The following is a 7,560-nucleotide window of genomic DNA, read 5'->3' on the forward strand; positions in this document are numbered from 1 at the left end:
TTCAGGTGAGGAAACGGATCAGGATTACTCGGTCCACACCCATCCCAAAGCTGCCAAATCACATTTTTTTCACTTGTCATGTGCACAAAGGTTTAGTTTAACTTGACCTTGTTGCCCACTGCTGCCAGCAATATCAAACATTCTCGTTCCGCAGTCCCACACCAGAATTCTGGCACAGCTTCCCATAATTAATTAACAAAAATTCCCAGCATCATTACTTGTCACATTGAATTATTAAATAGTTCCTTTCTTGAATGACTGCTTCTTCCCCTAGACTCTGAACTCCTTGCTGACCTTTGAACACAGCAGACATGTTCTCACCTCAGGACCTTTGCACTTGCTGTTCCCTCTACTAGAATGCTATTCCTCTAGGTATTGTCTAACTTACTCCCTTGATTCCTTCGAATCATTGTTCAAATATCACGTTCTGATGAGGTTCTCATGATCATCTGATTTAAAATGGCAAACAACCTCCCTAATATCCTTTACTGCTATAATTTCATGTATAGCTCTTACTACCATCTGACACAACATGTTTTCCTTTTGTGCTTCGTTGTCTGTTGCCCCACAATTATGTAAATTCTCTGCTGTGTGCTCAGTGCCTAAGACTGCCTGGCATGTAGTAAGTACCCAGTAAATACATGTGGATGATGTGATGAGCGTATGAATGCACTCCTTCAGGTTGAACACATTCCTCACAGTTCCTGGCACCTAACACAGGCTCGATGTCTGTGGCATGCAAGAAACAAACTTTGTTTCTTTTAAGGGTTCTATTTAAAAGTATCCTGATCATTTACTATCACCTCCCATGGTTTCTTGACTCCTCGATCCCTTTTGTCAGTTATTTCTAAATAACTTGGAATTTCAGGATGAGTGCCACTTTATCTTGAGTGTAACTGAACCAGCTATTTCAATATGTCAAATGGTTGATATCCTTTTTGGCTAGACCTTTGTTAAATGCTGAATGCCTTACACTGTGGTCAGAAAATGTATGATTAATTAACATTTGAATGATAGTTAGATTGGGAATTAAATTTTAAATTCAAAATCATTTTGTCTGATCTTTGTGGACAGTTTTCTTTCCTTTGGCTTTTAGTGTTCAGTACAGTAGGTGAAAAATTAATGGCAGTTTGTCTCTTGTCCCCTTTATAGATCACTTGTTCATTTTTTTTCTCCCCCACTAATGTGTAGTATACTCATTCTACCCTTCAGTCTGGAAATATGCATCAGGCTTGCTCCTAAAGAGAAAGTGCATGACAAGTAATCCCTGCTTCCTGAGTCATGGAGGTAAAACCAGGGCTGTAAGGAACATAGGGTCTTGGGTTGCAAGAATTGATGGCGATGGTGAGAAGCCGGTGCTTAATGTTCTAAAATATTACTTGAGTGAAATTAAGGTCTCATCTTTGGAAATACTAGTTAGATTTTTAGATGTCTATGATTATTTTTCAGCCATTATCAACCCCTGCTTTATGTCATCATCATAAGTCCCATGGCAGAAGCTGGTGACTTCATATTTTAGGAGGTTTGACAAATGTAATCAAGCCGAGATACACATTTCACTGTCTCTCTCTCTTCTCAGTGCCCTCATCAATTGATTTCATTTTCTGTGACCTCCCATCGCTGCTGGCACTAACCTGGGTAGATTGCTTCCTGTAGCAGCTGCTGCGATGTGATTTCTGCTACTCCATATGATTTGCTCTATATATGATTCTGACCAGACTATCTGTGATCCTGTTCACCTACCTGTCCATCAACAAGGCCATCTGAACATCTGCAACTCAGGTTGCCTGGATAAGACCTGCTCTACCTTTGCCTTATACATAACTGCAGTTGGTTGCTCTTGGGGACCCGAGCTGTAATCTATGCGTGCAATGATTTAGGCAAGGCCCTGGAAGGGAAAAAGCTGTGACCATGTTCTACCTACTTGTGAGTCCCAGGCTGAACTTTCTGATTTTATAGCCTGAAGAACAAGGAAGAGAAGGAGGCCCAGAGGAAAGCTCTTAATAAACCAGGTTGTACTAATTATCTTTACAGCTCGGCAAAATGCTCATCAAAAACCTCCTCTGTTGTACTAACCATCTGGGCTGTCATTATCATTTGCAAGTGTTTGCAGCACATAACAGCATGGAATCAGGCCCCAGAGGCAGAGAATCCTCAGGTAAGGAGTTTTCCATGAAGCCTGTCTCCAGGGAAACCCATGAAAGACAGAATGTCAACAAAGGAAATTCCACATATAATAGGGAGAAATACTGATAAAGATTTGAAATTAAATTATGTAATGGCAACAACAAGGAATGTGACATCAGCAGTAATGTTAATATTGAGCTAGGGAAGAGCAAAATGAAATAGGGGGGCGATGAGATGACAATTGCATAATGGATTTATGAGGACTACTACTCTAAGAAAGAGTGCTTTATCATTGAGGAGGATATTTCCACATATGATTAGAAATGTTACACTTTGTTTTAATCATTTGTATTTAATTTTTAAAAATATATACTTTATTGATTTTTTACAGAGAGGAAGGGAGAGGGATAGAGAGTTAAAAACATCGATGAGAGAGAAACATCGATCAGCTGTCTCCTGCACACCCCATTGGGGATGTGCCCTGCAACCAAGGTACATGCCCTTGACCGGAATCTAACTTGAGACCCTTCATCCGCAGGCTGACGCTCTATCCACTGAGCCAAACCAGTGAGGGCTGTATTTAATTTTTAAGTTACATGTGAAGTGCTTGGCATGTTGCCTGGCACACAGTAGGCATTAGGGAATGTTGGCTAATTCTGTGTACCTCACAATTTTTATTGGTGGGATCTAAATTCATTATAACTCAGATAGGAAGTTTTAGTGCTATTTTAAAGTAACCCATTGGTTTGGACTCTATAATGTGTAAAGATTCAGATACGAAGTAGAAAGAAAGATTGAATTCGGGAAGTGGTCTGGGGAACACCCTTCTGATGGTGAAGATCAGGGTACCTTACTGAAGCATGGCTTTACTTTCTCTCTTTCATTTCTATTTCATTTGATTCCCTTCATAACTTTATGAGGTTGGTACTGTTATTTGAATTTACAGATGAGGAAGTTGAAGTACAGTGAGATTATGCATGTTTTCCAAAATCACACCGCTAGAAAAAGATGGATCCAGGATTCAAACCCAAGCAGCCCGATATCAGAATCCATACTCTTAACCAAAACTTATAATGTCTTCTCTCTGGTAAACTCTAAGTGCTTAGGGATTGCTAATGGCAAGAGAAAAGGCCAAAATAAAAGTTATCTGCATTTAGGATTAAAGTACCTTTGGGTATGAAAAATATCTAACGGTCATGATATTTTTCTGAGACCCATGAGGAACACCCAGCTGGGGTGCTCTGTCTCCACCAGGGAGTAGGTTAATGGCCTAACAAGGCATTTATTCTGAGGAGAGGGGGATATGGCAATATTTGCCCAGTAGGAGCTCAGAATTGCCGTGGACCAGTAATTGCCACGTGACTGTCATTCTTCCCCTTTTCTAAAGGGTTTGTTTACTGAGGTCATCCTGTCTGGTTCATCAATGCATGTTGGGTGTTTGTAGGGCAGGCAGATAACTTGTCTTTCTAGTCCATGGTTCTCTACACAAAGGGGAGCTGCATTTAGACTGATAGAGATCACAAGATTCTAGACTTTGATCCCAATGGTATAATTTGTTGGAGTCAGTGGGTGGGGGTCTCAGGATGGTGGTGAATCAATTTTGCATGTGATTGGGGTGGTAGGGCATGAGTATTCCTGGATTAATCCAGGAAATACTGGATTATTGCTCAGAAATATTCACTCCACTCTTCTTTCACTGCTCCAGGATGTTAAACTTGACCATGGGACTTTCTTTGGCAGATGGACATTAGCAGACCCGATTAAGCAAAGACTTGAAATGTGCTTTGGTCATTGGACTTTGCTCACCTATGCTTCTGCCTTTGTTAGAAAAAAATGTACCAAGTATCTTGCTGACCCAAAGATGATGAGAGACACATGAAACAAATCATGAATTGAGCTCCAGTTTGGCCAAGTAAACCAACCCCAGTCCAGATGAGTCACATCTGGCTAACCTGTAGATTTTCTATAATATCTTTATTAGAAGTCTATTATCCAAACAAGCACTGTGTTAATTTTGCTTTAAAGAATGAAGAAAGGCCTCCTGGTGCTTACCACAGGCTGTGTTCGACTCTGGGGACCAGATACATACAGGGAGAAACTGGGCTGTCTAGTATTGAGGCAGAGTAAACTTACCCCGTATACACCTCAGCTCAGGCTCTTTGCCTGGTCTGTATTGTGAATGGGGAGACATTGAGAAGAAGAAGAAGAAAAAAAAGAATGAAGAAAAAAAGAAAAAATGCCATGTTTTATGACTTGCGCAATGTGGTACTGGGTAGGGTGAGTAGTTATGGGAAGTAGGTACAATGTAAATAATGCTTTAGTGGAAATGGAAAAATGGAGAGCCATATGAATGCAATAGTGAGCCCTTGAGTGTCCTCGGAAATTTTGGGATGGGTTCCAGAAATTATACTCAACAAAGGAAGAGGGTTGTGGCAGAGCTTTTAGCCCCAATATTTGTTTTCACAAATATTCACATGTTCCTGTACATTTTCTAGATCCCCTGCAGTGGTGTAGAGACCATGTGACTGCATTCTGGTCACTGGGATGTGGGGAAAAGTGAAGTAGACCACGTCCAGGCCTGGTCCTTAGCGATATTTTACATGACCTTCACCTGCTCTTCCCCTGTACTAGCAATCTTGAAGGCCACTTGTTCTAAATGGCATAGCTACAAGATGGAAGAGAACTAACTAACTCATGCTAGATTTTTTTCCTGTGGTAAATAATTGTATTATTTTTAATTTTACTAAATTTGTTGAGATGACATTGGTTAATAAGATTATATAAGTTTCAAGTGTACAATTCTATGATACATTGTCTGTATATTGCATAGTGTGTTCAGCACACTAGATTTTTCATGGGTAAAAAACTTATTGTGTAAGGTCACTCTAGTTTTAAGGTAGTTTGTTAATATAGCCTAGCCCAGAGGACTCACCTCTTCACCTAATGAGCTCTGGCATGCATATGCGTGTGTGTGCATGTGGTCATAAATAAATGTGCATTTGGGCACTGTGGACTATGGCTTAGGCAGAGTCCATTAGTTATGTATATAGGATAGGCAAAATTTCTAGTTCACTTACCAAGTAACTAATTATATGACCTTGGGCCCCTCTTGCCTTATTTTTATATCAGGACAAATGAGGAGTCCCATTATCTCTCTCAATAATTAGGGCTCTTGTGAAGATAGATGAAGAGAGTGCTTTGAAATGGTAGAAATACTCTGCAAGTATTCAATCTCATGAAATTGACCTTCCTACATTTTCTTCTCTTTCTTACGTGGAGGGAAGAGAGGAAAGAAGTGGAATATCCCTAGATGATTAAAAGGCATTTTTAAAAAGCCAGTCTTCTGAAAGCCCTCTGGTCTTGCCCTTCCTTTTAAAGCATATCTCCTAATACTAGTGCTATGCTAAGACATATCATATGATACGTCTTATGATATCATAAGATATGTCTATTATGACATAATATCATAATAATTAGAGACTGAGGCAAAAAGAAAAATCAATGACACTCTTGCCATATTTGTTTAATATGATGTTTTGTTTATAATAAAATTTTTGCATTGATTTTTAAATATTATTTACCTTGTTTACTAACGTTTTTGGTGCCTCCTTAACTTTTCTACCTAAGGAGAGTGGCTCACTCACATCACCCTAGTTCTGGACTTGCCTAGTGACAACCTTTTCTGTTGCCAAAGTTCCTTGCACTCATCATCCCAGGAGTATTCCCTGGGCTGTCCTACCCTGTGAATTTGCTCACACTGGTCCCCTTTCCTGAAAAGTTTTCCCATCATCTTTCCACCCCAACCTCTATCCAAACTAACTGTCACCTCCTCTGGAAAGTCACTCCTGATTCACCCCATGTAAGTAATGTTGCCTGCATTGAATCCCCGTGGCATCTTACCTCCATCTTGCTTTAGAGTTCAGGCCTTGTTTTATTATAGGATGTATACTTATCTATTAGGCTGCACATTCCTTATAGACAGGCATTGTGGGTGGTTTTTCTGAGGGCTTTGTTTCATTTTGTATCTCTTGCTCTTTGTTTAGAACTCTTAGTACAATGATGAATCAATGAACTATGTGGTCTTACTTTCTCTTATTTCTCATTTCCTTTTCTAAATTGGGACATGTTGAAATTCAATGACTTAACAAAATACCTATGAATTTGGGGCTAAAAATACTTCAGTGTCAAAGATGCAGAGAGCTGGCAAAGGTCATGCCAACAAGAACTTGCCAATTTCTCCTCTGGGCAACATCCCAGGCTATTGTTTTCCCTATAATTTCATTTGCTTTTAAGGAGAAAAAGTGGGGGAGACCCAATAAAACACCTGATCCACATGGAGGGCAAACTTAGAAGATGTGCTGTGTCTTGTTGAGGTCTCTGTAGAGTCCCCAGTGTGTCCTCCTGCAAAGCCTCGTGTTTGCAAAATACCCCTCTTCTAAGATATGGTTACATTGACGAGGATGGCAACAGGCACAATTTTTGACGTTGTTCTGTTTGGAGAAGTTAAAGCAGAGGTATCTCACTCCTCAAGGGACTGTGCAGAACTGGGGCTCAGGGCTTTTAGACTATACTCAGTGTGTCTTATACTCTACTCAGTGTGTTTTAGGGCTTTGGGATTTGGGACTGGGAGTTGAGATTACCATAAGCAATAATTGCCTTTCATTAGAGACCACTTTAGCCATCAATTGGGGACTTCAGAGCTTTTGTAGCAACTATTAGTGTCTTCTCCATGAGGGAATTGTGTTGGGGCCAGGAGCCTATAGGAAGAGGCTGTTCTCCAACATCTGCTATTCCATCCTGCACCTGCACAAAACCCAGAGTGAGGACTGCATCTTAACCAGATTGCCAGGTCATGGAAACGGAAATATGAAGGAAACACAGAGAAAGAAGTGTTTGACAGATTAGTAGTGAGAAAGATATTGTACAGTGACCGGTATTCAAGCAGCTTTGAGATTAATGTCCCCAGGTTGATTCACTGAGGGGAGTGTAGGAGGAGGTGGAAGGGCACAGAGGCCCCAAGAGATTAGGTAACTTGCTCATCATTGTAACTGAGCAGGTATGGGAGGACAAGAACCACCCAGACCAGTGGTTCTCCCCTACACACTTAGGATACTTCTCCAAGCAGTGAAAGACCTTTAGTAACAAAGGAAAATTAGTGGACAAAGAGAAGAGGACTTGCCGGGTGAAGGTGAAGTGGAATTCAGGTGAGAAAACTGATCCAATTCTTTTGATTTATGCTCAGCATGGATCACCAGATCCAATTTCTTTTATTTTTCATTTTCCCCAATATGTCAGTCCAACACTGGAATAGCTGCCAAAGTCTAATGCTTTAAAGACGATCAAATATCTTCTTTATCCTGCAACACTGCAACTCTGCCAAAGGACTTCTGTCCATTAGCACAAAAATCTCCATCAGCCTTCAGATATGAATAG

This window comes from Myotis davidii, unplaced genomic scaffold (genome assembly GCF_000327345.1).
Source record: "Myotis davidii unplaced genomic scaffold, ASM32734v1 scaffold1286, whole genome shotgun sequence".
NCBI classification, from domain to species: Eukaryota; Metazoa; Chordata; class Mammalia; order Chiroptera; family Vespertilionidae; genus Myotis; species Myotis davidii.